Below are 13,178 nucleotides of genomic sequence, written 5' to 3'. Positions count from 1 at the left end.
TACCCCAGTGTACAGTGCCAGTATATTTCCCCATTATATTTTCCTGCATGAACTGTGCAGATTGGGAAGCACTGCAGTGGCTCATCTCTTCATCATTAGAACATCACTTTCTGCATCGGGCAGGTTGGGTAACAAACCAAGATCGGCCCAACAAATGCAGAGAACAGTCACAATTCGCCTGCATGGTCTGTTTCCTCATCACTTTTTATTTTGAAAATGTCAAGCCTAACAGAAAAGCTAAGAACCTTCATCTAGGGTCACAGTTGTTACCATTTTGCCATGTTTGTTTTATCTTTTATCTCTCTTTCAAATGGTTTTGCTGAATCATATGAAAGTGAGTTATAGGTAGCATGATGGTTCACCCCTGAAAAGATCCTTCAGCAGGTATCTTTTAGGAGCGAAAGAAAAATTACCTTAAAAATTACCCTTATTCAATAATATTGCCTAGGGCTTCCCTGGTGGCGCAGTGGTTAAGAATCCACCTGCCAACAGGGAAAACGGGTTCAAGCTCTGGTCCGGAAAGATCCCACATGCCGCGGAGCAACTAAGCCCCTGCGCCACAACTACTGAGCCTGCGCTCTAGAGCCCGCGAGCCACAACTACTGAAGCCCACGTGCCCAGAGCCTGTGCTCCGCAACAAGAGAAGCCACCACGATGAGAAACCCACACAACACAATAACAGTAGCCCCCACCCATCACAACTAGAGAAAAGCCCACATGCAGCTACGAAGACCCAATGCAGCCAAAAATAAATAAATAAATAAAATAAATTTTAAAAATAATAATATCACCTAATAAACAGTCCTATGCCAATTTTCCCAGTTGTCCTCCAAAAATGTCTTTTTTATGTTCTTTTCCTGGTCCAAGAAGGCTCATGTGTTGCATTTGGTTATGCTTTCTTAGCTTCTTTTAATCTAGAACAGTCCTGTTTTGTGTGTGCGTGTGTGACATTGGCTTTGAAGAGTCCAGGCAGGCCTTGTAGAATGGATTCTGACTTTGTCTGATTGAGTACATTCAAGTATAAGTCTGCATGGTTTTGAAACTCACCTGATAATTGCTTCGTTGTGTCTAAAAAAAGTCCTAAGGCAGAAGGTACAGTGGAGGGTAACTCCTTTGTCCCCTACCCCTGTGTGAGTCATGGGATGTCCTGTCCAGCCACCCAGAAAAAGAGGGGGCTTTAGTAACATGACATTATATTCATAAAATGCTTCAGTTGACTATGAAGAGCATTTCACTTGACCCACAGCAAGCCTAGCTTGATTGGGCAAGGCGTTCTCTTCATTTAGTAGATGGGATTCTGAGGTTGAGTTTGTGCCCAGGTGCGTGGCTTTGGCAGAACTGGACCAGAACCCAGCCCTGCTGACCCACCACTGCAGTGGCATCTGGGAGATTGGGCAGAGTTGATGCCTTTGTTGTGTTTGCCCCAGGACTGGGTAAGTTACAAGGTGGTGTCACCGAACCTCAGCCCTGGACCCAACACGCGCATCCCGGAGTGCTAGACTGAGACTGTTGAATATGCTGAATACCTGTCACCTGTCTTGATGACTCTGAGTCATGGATGTGAGTCTAGTTCCTGAACTGTGTTCTGAGGTGTTGCTAACCCCACCCCAAATGGTCCCAGGCTGCCGTTTGGTGAATTTTTTATCCTGCACCCTCGCTGTCAGTTCTTACAGCCTGCAGCAGTGGCATGCCTCCCACTGCCCTGCTCCTTCTAATTTGCAACTTGCATCTGCTGTGGTCCGGGAAGCCAGATAAACAGGCTTGTGAGAACTGAGTCCAAAGGCTGTGAGTGAGGGGCTCTGTCCCATGGAGAGGGAAGAGTGACTGTGACACCAAAGGCCCCTCTTGGAGGCACTCGCTTCAGATTTACTTGTAGCCTTTCTGTGCTTTTGGGGATAATACCCTGCATTCTCTATTCTTGGGGGAATTTGAGGTTGCCAGAGAGGAGACCCCTGGACAAGTGGGGCGTTGGCTGTTACATGTTTCAAGTTTAAAAGGTTTGGAGGGCTTCCCTGGTGGCGCAGTGGTTGAGAGTCCGCCTGCCGATGCAGGGGTCGCGGGTTCGTGCCCCGGTCCGGGAGGATCCCACATGCCGCGGAGCGGCTGAGCCCGTGAGCCATGGCCGCTGAGCCTGCGCGTCCGGAGCCTGTGCTCCGCAACGGGAGAGGCCACAACAGTGAGAGGCCCACGTAACGCAAAAAAAAAAAAAAAAAAAAAAAAAGGTTTGGAAAAGACTGTAACATACAGCAGGAGTGTTTGGTGGGAACAAGGAACACGTGTGCGAGTGCCAGAGCACGAGGGCCCTTTGGGTGCGGCGGCCATGACACTGAGTGTAAGCTCGGGCTGGGGTGGGGTGAAGTGAAGGGTCCCTGGGCTCAGGCTGGCGCGCTCAACCACCACCCTCCCTGTATGTAGATCGTGCTGCCTTCACCCAACTCGGCTGCATGAATCACCCCCTGAGGACCTGGGCCCCTGCAGGAGAGCGCTAAGTAGCCGCACCCTGGTCTCTGGATCTCCTGGTCCCCCAGGGAAGGGTTCCTCGTGCTATGGGTCTTGTTGTTAAAGCCACATGCCTGTATTCTGCAGGTTCTTTCCGCAAGATTTTTTCCCTCCGTCCTGTTCCCCCTAATTGTGTTATCTTGGGCAGGAGCCCACTGAATTCTGTTCTTTCTCAAAGCAGTTTCTATTCTCATAAGCGTATAAGCACGGTGCCCTTTCTGTTTCTTGGCTGAGTCCTCCAAGGAGTTCAGAGTGATCCCAATTTGACTTAACAGTGACTCCTTTGCCAAGCCTCTTTTGCTTGTTTGCTTGCATTTAATTTTGTCTTTTATCAAAGTAATGCATATGCATCTTTTTTTTATGTCAAACAGTACTGAAGGGCTTACACGGATAAAGCAGCAGGCCCCCTGCCCACCTCACTCCCCCCACTCCAGCCCTCCAGACCGGTTCACTGTTCTCAATTCCTTTTAGTTTCTCCTTTCTGTTATTCACCTCTATACTCTGAAAAAATGTTTATTCTACTGCTTCTCAATTTACCAATTTTGGATGTTACCTATTGCCTCCATATTACTGCCTTTCCTTCTAATATCGTTCTATCATGATTTGGGGGTAAATTCGCAATATAAATATCGTTCACTGCTGAGCCTAGCACTGAGCTATTACTTTTTTTTTTTTTTTTTGGTTGTATTGGGTCTTCATTGCTGTGCGTGGGCTTTCTCTAGCTGTGGCGAACGGGGGCTACTCTGTTGCAGTGTGCAGGCTTCTCATTGCGGTGGCTTCTCTTTGTTGCGGAGCACGGGCTCTAGGCGTGCGGGCTCAGTAGTTGTGGTGCACAGGCTTAGTTGCTCTGCGGCATGTGGCATGTGGGATCTTCCCGGACCAGGGCTCGAACCCATGTCCCCTGCATTGGCAGGCGGACTCCCAGCCACTGCGCCACCAGGGAAGTCCCTGAGCTATTACTTTTTAAAAAAAGAATTCATTATTGTCCTCACCTGCTTGGTTTTCTCTATGTCTGATTCTTCCCAGTACACCAAAAGATCGAGAAAACATCTGTCAGATATTTTATCTATTAGTTCATTCATCGGTTCTTTTTTGTTTTCTGGACACTGGGGTATTTCACCAGTGAAATTCTTTCAAGCTTCTTCAAAACAAATGAAAATTTAGTTCATTTTGATATATTAAAAAGACTCCATGCAGCTTCCTCTGAAAAGGCTTCCCTGACACACCCACCCCCTCCGCTGCCCCGCCTGCCACCTCCTGTAGGCTGCTCCTCCACTAGGCCCCCATAGCCCCCTGCTGTCACCGTCACACAGACCTTAGTGCACTAAATACAATCGCCTGTTTTCTTGCCTGTGGCCTCCCCCGCCCCCCCTCCCCCGCCCCCGCTGGGTCCTGTTCACTGCTGTCTTCCTAGGAATGCCGAGGAGCTGGTGGGCACATAGCAGGTGCTCAGTAAATATTTGTGGAATTCGCATTTGTTGGATTGAAACGCAAGCGTGATGATATGCTCCTGGTGATTCGGTGACTTTTCTGGCCCTGAGTTCCCTTGCATTTTCTGTGTGCCCCCTTCTCCTGGCTTCCTTTCTTGGGTTTGGAGGCCCTTCTGGGCCTGTTCCAACTTAACAACAGCCTTTCCCAGGTGAAGCTAGCAAAGGCAGGGTTTTCATTCCCGGATCTGTGCTGCACCCCACCCCCATCACCCACTAGGTTGGCCTCAAGCATCTCAGGGCCTCGGATTGGTCCTCGTCGCTTTATAATCGCAGCCCACGCCGCAGAGCTCTGCACAGACTGATTGCTCAATAGATGAGTGAGGTTGAGGCTCGCTCAATCAATCAATAAACCAATCAGTCTTCTTGCACTCAGCCTCTCTGCTCCCAGGCATTTCTCATTATCCAGCGTTTGGATGATCAGAAGGAAAAAGAAACCTCTGCATAAAGGTGACCCCATTTCAGGTTTCATCATGACTCACTGAGTATTGAGAGACAGGAAGAGCAAGAGAAGGGAAGACAAAGAGAGGGGCCAGGGACGTTCACCTGCGATCTCAGAGGGACATTTGGGAAGACATTTGGTCACTAGACTGAGGGTCGTAGGCGGGCAGGGACCATCCTGTGCACTGCTTACCCCAGAGCATAGCACAGGCCCCACACGTGGTAGACACCCCGTCATAACCGATGTCTGCCTGCAGGAAAGAGGGAAGGACAGAGTCCAGGTCCAGGCCTGTTTCGAAAGAGGGACTTGAGATAGTTCGGTGCACCTACATGTGTTTTAGTCCTTGGGTCTTGGCCAACTCAGCAGAGTGCTGATCTGTGATGTGCCCACAGTGCCCACAGAGGCCCCTCCCTTGTAAGGACACTGATCCAACAGTTGGCAGCCAGTGAAGCGGACGAACCCACCACCCTCTCGCTCTCCTGGAACCACGGCCTGGCCTGAGCAGGCACTGGGCTTCCTTGAAGCAGTCCCAGGAGAGGACACCCCGTCCCAGGGCCGATTCAAAATGTCATTCCCTCCACTGGTATCCAGTGCCTCCTGAGCGGACACGGCCCAGGCTGGCCTCCAGCCAGAACAGCTGCCTCGCTCAGACCCTCCTCCTTTGCGCTCCTACCTGGGCTCTCAAACTCTCAGACTAGAGCAGGAGAACCAAGAGGGCCAAGCTGCCCACGGAGGCCAGGCTTTACCCACAGTGTCGCGGCCTGAGGCTCTCCTGGCCTTGGCTCACCCGGGACCCAGTGGGAGGAGCCACAGCGGGGTGGCCAGGACAGTGCAGGGGCGGCTGACCCTGAAATTAAGCTGATGGCCGCCGGCCTGTGCCCCCCGCTCCCCGAGAGGGAGCACTTCTCTTGTGGGTGTAGTGAGTTTCGGGGGAAGCCTTTAAAGCAGCCCTTTGATGCTTCTCCAGGGGAACTGCATTTATTTTCTGTACTTTTAGGAATTAACTTGCAGTTCCCAGCCTCTCCCTCCCTCCCTCTCTCCCCAGAAAGGAGAGAAGGAGAAAAGAAAAAAGGGTCTGCATTGTCCCGGTGATTGGCACCTTCTGTGAATGAGGGGTCACTGCGTCTGGCTGCTCCTTTTCAAGTGCTCCCTTCTCCCCTGCATGCTGTATTCACGCTGGAACATTCTTTCTTTCAAAGCTTCTGTCTTTCTCTTCCCCTTTGTATCTCTGCTTTCCTTCCCTTCACTTTTCTGCCTTTCATTCTCAGCGCTCACCAGCTCCCTCGGGGACCGCTCTCTTCTCCTTCTCTTTTTTTGTCCCTTTTCTTCTTTTTCTATTCAGTTGCTTTTTTTTTTCTTTTTGCCTCTTTTTTTCTCTCTTTTTTTTTAAAATTCTATTTTCCTTTTTCTTTTTGAATGGTGCTTCTGTTTCCAAGGGACGGGATGAGTAGGGAAGTCGGTTTATTTGAGGAACGGAGAATGTGGATGTTTTCATTTCCCCCCGCGCTCTAAATGTGTAAAAAAGAACCACCATGCACGACACCGGCTTACTCTGGGCTCCTCCTTTGAGAGGGAAGGCTGTTGGGGAAGGGTCTCCATCAGACCAGAGGAAGCTGTTCATCACAGGTCAGGCAGTTCCTGAATGGGTCACCAGGACAGTTGGCTACAGACCTGGTGGCACCGCCTGCAGGATGCAGACACAGCCCTGGGGACGGGCTCCCTTTCTGCGTGGCCCCAGGGCGGGCCTTGATGTGAAGGTGAGGGCCAGAGGTGGATGAAGAGCCCCCAGACCTCCCTCCTCTGTGGGAGCCTGGCCTTCTGGCCAGGGGAGGGCTCAGGGAGACCGTGGGACCCTGGGGCAGGGCTGAGCACGGGGAGGAAGGCCAGGTTCACACGCGGCCTCATGGTTGTCTGGCATGGCCCCGGCTGTGGAGACAGCGGGCCTGCCTTGGCTGGCCCTGGAGTCCTGGAGAGGAGGCTGGAAAACTGGGACAGCAGAAAGGAGGGAGCTGGCAGAAGTGGCTGGCTCCAAGGAGCCGAGTGATCCTTGGGGTTTAGACAGGTGCTGACTGATTGAAGGTCTGACGTCTAGGGAACGTTGCAGGGCCCAGGTAGAGGCGTGGGTCTGGTGGCATCAGCACGGAGGTGAGAGTTGAAACACAGGGGAAAGGCTTTCTCCAAGGGAACCCCTGTAGGACGAGAAAGCAGAGGCCAAGGCCTGATGAAGGAGGCAAAGGAGAGGCAGAGATAGAGGGCAGCGCGACCGGCCGGAGCCAAGGTGGGGAGGCAGCTGTTGCCTTGTCGGGGAGAAGACCCAAATCAGAGCCTCTGTTTGCAGGGCTCACCTGTCACCTTCCAGAGGACAGTTTAGCTTCAGTAGAGGAGACAGAGAGCAGGGGTGGAGGAGGCGATGGAGGACGGGGACCCGACCCCCGTTCAGGAGGTGGAGAGAAGGCAAGAAATTGGGGAGTGTCAGGGGCTGCACCTAGACATCGAAAGCCATGTGAGAGGAGCAGGGCTGCCTGAGAGGCCGGGGCAGGCCTGGAGGACAGAGGGGTGAGGTCTGGGGTCCTATTTCTTCCCTGTGGAGGGACGGCCTCAGTCTGCAGGTCTGGAAGTCCCTTTGCACCCTTTCAGAACACAAGACAAAGGGCCAAGTCTGCAGCTCTGGTCCCCGGGACATAGGGACCTCAGTCTAGCTCACAATTGCCCAGGGACCCCAGGACGGGGCCAGGGCACCTGGAGAGACACAGGGATCTCTGGGAAGGAGCCCTGGGGTGTGTGTCCTGGGTGAGGTGGAGCTTGGGCTCCAGGCCCGAGTGTCCTGGCACAAGCTGCCAGGCCTTGAGGTCTGGGTGGAAGGGAACCTCCCAGGGGTAAGCCCTGTATCTCCATCCCACCCGGCACAGCTGGCCCGTAGTAGGCGCTTCATAAATGTTTGTTTTATATTTTCTTTTTTTTTTGGCCGCACTACGTGGCATGTGGGATCTTAGTTCCCCAACCAGGGATCAAACTCGTGCTCCCTGCATTGGAAGCGCGGAGTCTTAACCACTGGACTGCCAGGGAAGTCCCTCATAAATGTTTGTTGAAGTGTCAATTGAATTTGTCCTTAGCAGCCAAGTGCTGTGTAATTGGAGAGCCCCCCCAAAAAGGAGGGCCCCATCCCCTACCCACTCAGGGCACAGGACCCCCCCCCCCCAAGCAAAACTGGGACAGGGCCCCAGCCACATCCATGGAGGAAGGTAGAAGGACAAGTCAGCACCAGGCACAGAGGGTGGCATGAGCAGGACAGGTGGGGACAATGAGAAGGCTCATTGGAGGAAGAACGTCAGGGAGGTGGATCTGAACCCCCCGAAGGATGGTTTATTCAGGGGACACGGGTGGAGCACCTACTGTGTGCAAGTTCAGTGGATGACATACCCTTCGGGAGGAGGACAGCCTGGGGCTCCAAAGGGCTGGGAAGAGGCTGTGTCCTCCCTCTGAGTCTGGGTGACCGAGACAGGTGAGCTGTGTGGGTGGAGGTAGCAAATCCTGCCTCCATGGATGTAGGGATTTGTACTCCAGAGAAGGGATGGAGATACCCAGCGAGCAGACACCATCCCTTGCAGCATCTCCCTGGGTGCTACCACTGCCCCCCTGGCCCTGCCAGCCTCTTAAGACACCTTGCTGCCAAACCCAAGCCTGCCAGGGCGGGCCTGGCTGCTCATCAGGTTTTTCCAGTTTGGACAAGAACATCTCCTTACACCCCATTAAGGCAACCACAGCACCCTGGCCTAGAGATGAAAGGGGAGCCTGTGAAGGCAGCTCGCTCCTGGCAGGAGCAAGAGGGTCTGTATTTGTGAACAGGCTTCGGAGACAGACATGTTTCCTGGGTCCCCCGATTCCAGGGTGGCAGAGGGCCTGATGGTCAATCCCCCCTTTAAGACCTGGCGGCAAGGAGCTGGCTCTTCTAGTAAGTCTCTTTGTGGCCCCAGACAAGTTTCCGAATGCTAATAATAGTAGCAAACAGGCTGCCAGGTTCTGCTATAAGCGCTTTGAATATTTTCATTTGTGAGGCAGGTGCTGTCAGCACCACTCCCCCTTTAGTCAGGAGAAATAGTCACAATGATGGGAGGTAGCAGAGGTGAGATTCAAACTCAAGCCTTCAGATTCCAGAGTCTGGACACTAAACCAGTACTTCTCAACCTGTTTTTAAACTATTATTATTATTTCTAATCCTTGCAGACTGATAACTTATCAACCTTGCCTAGATACCATAGCAACGTCAAATTGCTGTAAACGTTTCTAAATGCTGCTGCTCATCTCTGTGGAAGCAGTCACAGGGAGCGCACTGTTATAAAGGCGTTCTTAACCTTTCCGTGCCTCAGTTTCCTTATACGTAGAATGAGGGGGGTGGTACCAGTACCAACCACACAGACTGTGGTCGCTATTAGATAATGCGCTGAGAGTCGGCACAGGCTGGCACTGTAGCTCTCAGGACCGTCAGCCAGTCCACTAACATCAGGATTTTGCCACCTGTCGAATGGGAATAAGAGCACTGCCCACACAAGTGCTGCCCATACGGCTGGCTGCTCAGACCAGGTGAGGAGGACCCAGTGGCATTGTACCTGGAAAGGACTTTGTAAGCCGTTGAGGGCTCTGCCCGTGGAGGTGGGTGTGCTCGTTCCCCTGCCCAGCCTGTGTTTCTGGGTCCCAGAAGAACTTGTTTCATTGTGCACTTTGACACTCAGATCTGGGGGTGTTTGGAGGAGGGAATCCACTGAGCCTCTCGGAGGAGGTCCTGAGTGTTCCTGACCCTTGCCTGCCTCCTGGCCGGTGCACATGTAAGCATGCATGGTCTTCACACAAGAAGCCTCCTGGGCATTTTAGTTTCAAGGGATTGAGGCCAGAACAGGGGTCTTATTCTCGGAATCTCCCCTTCACCCTGTGACCTATCGGGGCTCTGTTTGCTAAGGGTGAGTCATCCCAGCTATTAGTGGTGAGACTGAGAAGGTGCCCAGTGATCCCAGAAAGAGACTACATTCTGGTGAGGAGAGTTGGGTTTTGTAATTCTCTTAGAAATTTGGTCTTTTGAGCTACCCCGTTGAGTTGCAAAATTTCACGAAAAAGAAAACATCTGGCATCTGTGATGAAGACTTCTCCACGTGTCCCAGGAAAGGTCTTCCCACCTCTCCACGGCTCCACTCTGGGTTCTGGGGCCCAAGGGACTCTCACGGCCCCCTCAGCCAACCCAGGGGTTCTTGTGTGGGCCAAAAACTTGAGCTAGAACCTTCCTTCGAGACGGGGTTCAATTCCAGCATCTCTCCCCTTGCACCTGATTTGGTTACTTTTTCTTCCTCAAAATAGCTGATTTTTCCAAATGTTCATGCACTTACCACTCCTTTGTGGGATTTATGACAGATATTTTTAGTGACAGTAAGAAAATATCAAATATTTCGGGACCGTAGGTGATTCACATTGTGTGTTTACATATGTTGCAATGGTAAAAGCGAAAAATTACCATTTATCAAATGGCAGCACCTGTGCCAGGTACTTTCACTCACATCATCTTGGCCATCCTGTGGGAAAGGCAGCTGTCATTCCCATTTTGCAGTTGAGGAATCTGAGGCTCTGAGAGATGAAGCAACTTGCTCAAGGACTTACAGCCAGGAAGTGGCCTAGCTCACTCCAGACCTTCCTGCTGCCCTCAGCCAAGGGGCCCCACCCTGCATTCCACGGCCTGCCCTGAGGACCCTCAACCCCACAGGCTGTCCCCACCACAGGGAGAGTGGTGAGGAAACCTTCCAAGTCCACCGCAAACATCTCTAGCGATGGCCAGACAATTTGCTTGTTTTATAATGGTCACCTCCATTTAAATCATTTTGGCCTTTGGGTCACACACCACATGCATTTGAACTTTAGCGGCTGGGGACACATGGCCCAGAGCTCAGCCTTCTGTAAGTGAGTTCTCTGTGTGTGTGTGTGTGTGTATATATATATATATATATATATATTTGGCTGCAGTGTGCCGGGTCTTAGTTGCAGCGTGCAGGCTCTTAGTTGCGGCATGGATCCCTGATCAGGGATCGAACCCCGGCCCCCTGCATTGGGAGCCTGGAGTTGTAACCACTGGACCGCCAGGGAAGTCCCAAGGTGAGGTCTTCTAATGGGCCTCAGAGTCATCCTTTATGATCCAGATCAAAGAGGAAACCAGTTCCCACTCGGGGCTGAGCTGGCCACCCTGAGCACCTTCTCCTCTGATGTCTGTGGACCCACCCTCCTCGAGGGACCTGCCCTCAAGACCCTCCCAGGCCCCACTGCCCTCCGGTTCTCCTCCCACCTCTCGTCCAGCCTGCGGATGAGATTCCCCCTCCCTGTTAGCTCCTGGTAGTGTACAGACCCCAGCAGGGCCTGTCTGCGGTGCCCCCGTCCTCTTCCCCCTGCCTTCTCTCCACAGTCTCCCCTAAACCTTTTATCTCATGTCTGCATCGTGGGCTGCCCCATGCCCCCACATGCATCCTCCCAGCTGGACTGCAAAGTACTCAAGACCACGGGCATCCACCCATCATGTGGGTCCTGACCCACATCTCACTGTGTGAAAGTGTGGTTCATTAGGTGACTAAGGAAAGAATGGGCTGCACGGTGTTCCTGCTTGCCGCTGATGATAGCTTGCATGGACAGCTGTATGCGTCTGATGTCTGCGTGTGTACACTCAGCCTAAATGTTTCCCCAGCTGTCCCTCCCCTCAGGAGATACATGGAGGCATTACGTGAATGAGAGAGGCATTCTTTACTCCTCTCCTGGCATAAATCTGTACTCGACTTGGGTGTGTGGGTGACTGCAAAATAAATGTTGATTACAGCATCAGCTTCAGGAGGCAGACGCTGCCAGGGACGCTGCTGGGATGGAGGCTGGGGATGAATCACGCTGGCTGCTGTGAGAGAGGAGAGGCCAGGCCACACTCCTCGGCTGTTCTCGGCCCACTGCTCTTCTGCGTTTTTACCTTCCCTTCATCTCTGGCTGCATCAGATGGGGGAGGGGGCTTCCCAGCCAGGTTCTCCCATCTCTAGGCTTCCCCATCCCCTCCGCACAACCTTTGTGTACTGCATACCACAGAACATGCTCATTGGGCTAATGGGCTCAGTTCTGGGAAGTGGGACCATCATCCCGTGTTACAGATGAGGGGACTGAGGCTCACCCAAACCAGTGTGTAAGGGGGTGGGGCTGGACCCCTGCTGCCCATGCTCTGAGTCTCTGTTGACTCCCAAAGTGCTGGTTTACATGCAAGAATGTCCCTGACCCCTTAAATTTAAAAAAAAGCGATTACTCTGTCCTTTTGTGGTACCCCATGCATTTTGTGCTTATTTCTTCTCTGATATCTTGCTGTCCTGTTTCATGGTTCTTAGTCTTGTCTCTCTAACCAACATGTGAGGTCCCTGAGAGCAGGGAACTTTGTGTCCCGCCAGCAGCCAGCACCAGCCTGGCCCAGGGAGTGGATGATGAACGGAATGATAACAATAGCAACAGCTCCCAGTAATTGAGTCCTTACTATGCACCAGCCTTGTTATCAAACTCGTCTCAGTCGGGCTGACTGTACTATACCAGTTTATATAAGGGACTTGAACATTTGCAGATTTTGGTATCCACCAGGGTCCTGGAACCTATTCCTCATGGATACCTGTATTTCCCTTGTTTCCTTTACCTGAAAGAGCACTTAAGTTGACCCAAGAATGAAACCTGAACTCCACTTACTCCTCTCGTGTATCTGGTGACCTTGGATGAGTCACTCAACTCCTCTATGCCTTGGTTTCCTCCTCTGTAAAGTGGGTTTGTTATCAAGATGGCATGCTTTCTGTACATGATTTCATCAGGCACAAGCCTGGCCAGAAGGAAGGGCTCAGTATGTGATGGATCCTTTTCATATCACTGTCCCCGTCTTACAGCAAGGAAACCAAGTCCCGGGGAGGTTGAGGAACTTGCCCAAGGCCGCCCAGCTCATATGTGGCAGAGATGGGGAGGCCGGCCAGGCCTGCCAGACCGAGAGCCGGGTTCCTTTACGCTCTGTTTGTTTGCGGCGTGAGGGGCTGTCCTTCCCCGTTCCCCCTCCCCCTCTGTTGCTTCCCATCTCTTCCTCCTCGGACCCTGCTCCCAGAGTTCCTGAGGTGCTAAGCCAGCCCTTTAGGGGAGAAGCAGAGCTGTCGTGTCATTGACACCTCCCTGGGCTTGGCAGGCCTGGGTTCCTGGGCTTTGCTGCGTCCTGGGGCCGGGCCTTGCCAGCCGCCCCTGACAGGGCTGGCCGGGGCTACTCCAGGGGGGCCTTTGGGTCCCAGGACTTAGCGGCCACTGATACTTCCCCCCTGGTCAACAACACATCACAGCTCCAGCAGACGCTCACACTGCCTGTGGGGCTCCTGAAGGTTCAGGGCCCCTTTCTTCTCCATGTGGTTTTGGTTTCCCAGGGGACTTGATACCATTTTCCACAAGCCCCTGTGTTCTCTCTGTCGCTTTGAGACACTGGGGCCCCAGCCACGATCGCCTTGCTTTGTTTTCTGTGGTAAATCTGTTTCTCTTGTCACTTCTGATCACTCCAGATTAAACACAGAAATGTAGAAGGCAGGGGCTGGGGAGGCTGGGCGCAGGATTGGCGTGACCCTCCCCTCCGGGGGACACAGGAAAAAGGAAAGAAAAAGGGGAAGAGCATGATTTTAACCTGCTCAGATCCCACCTTTACCTCCTATTGGCTCTGTGACTTGGACGAGTAACAGCTTTTC

At 52.6% G+C, this 13,178-nt stretch overlaps 1 protein-coding gene across 6 annotated transcripts in view; it reads left to right on the top strand.

Moving 5' to 3' along the window:
- The window catches only part of ZNF710 (zinc finger protein 710), a 66,634-nt gene that overhangs the window by 30,427 nt on the left and 23,029 nt on the right, over positions 1–13,178 (top strand). The window lies entirely within an intron of this gene.

The sequence above is a fragment of the Phocoena sinus genome, chromosome 2 (assembly GCF_008692025.1).
Source record: "Phocoena sinus isolate mPhoSin1 chromosome 2, mPhoSin1.pri, whole genome shotgun sequence".
Classification (NCBI taxonomy): domain Eukaryota; kingdom Metazoa; phylum Chordata; class Mammalia; order Artiodactyla; family Phocoenidae; genus Phocoena; species Phocoena sinus.
Note: the sequence above shows the minus strand (reverse complement) of the source record. Positions and strands in the feature narration are given on the sequence as shown.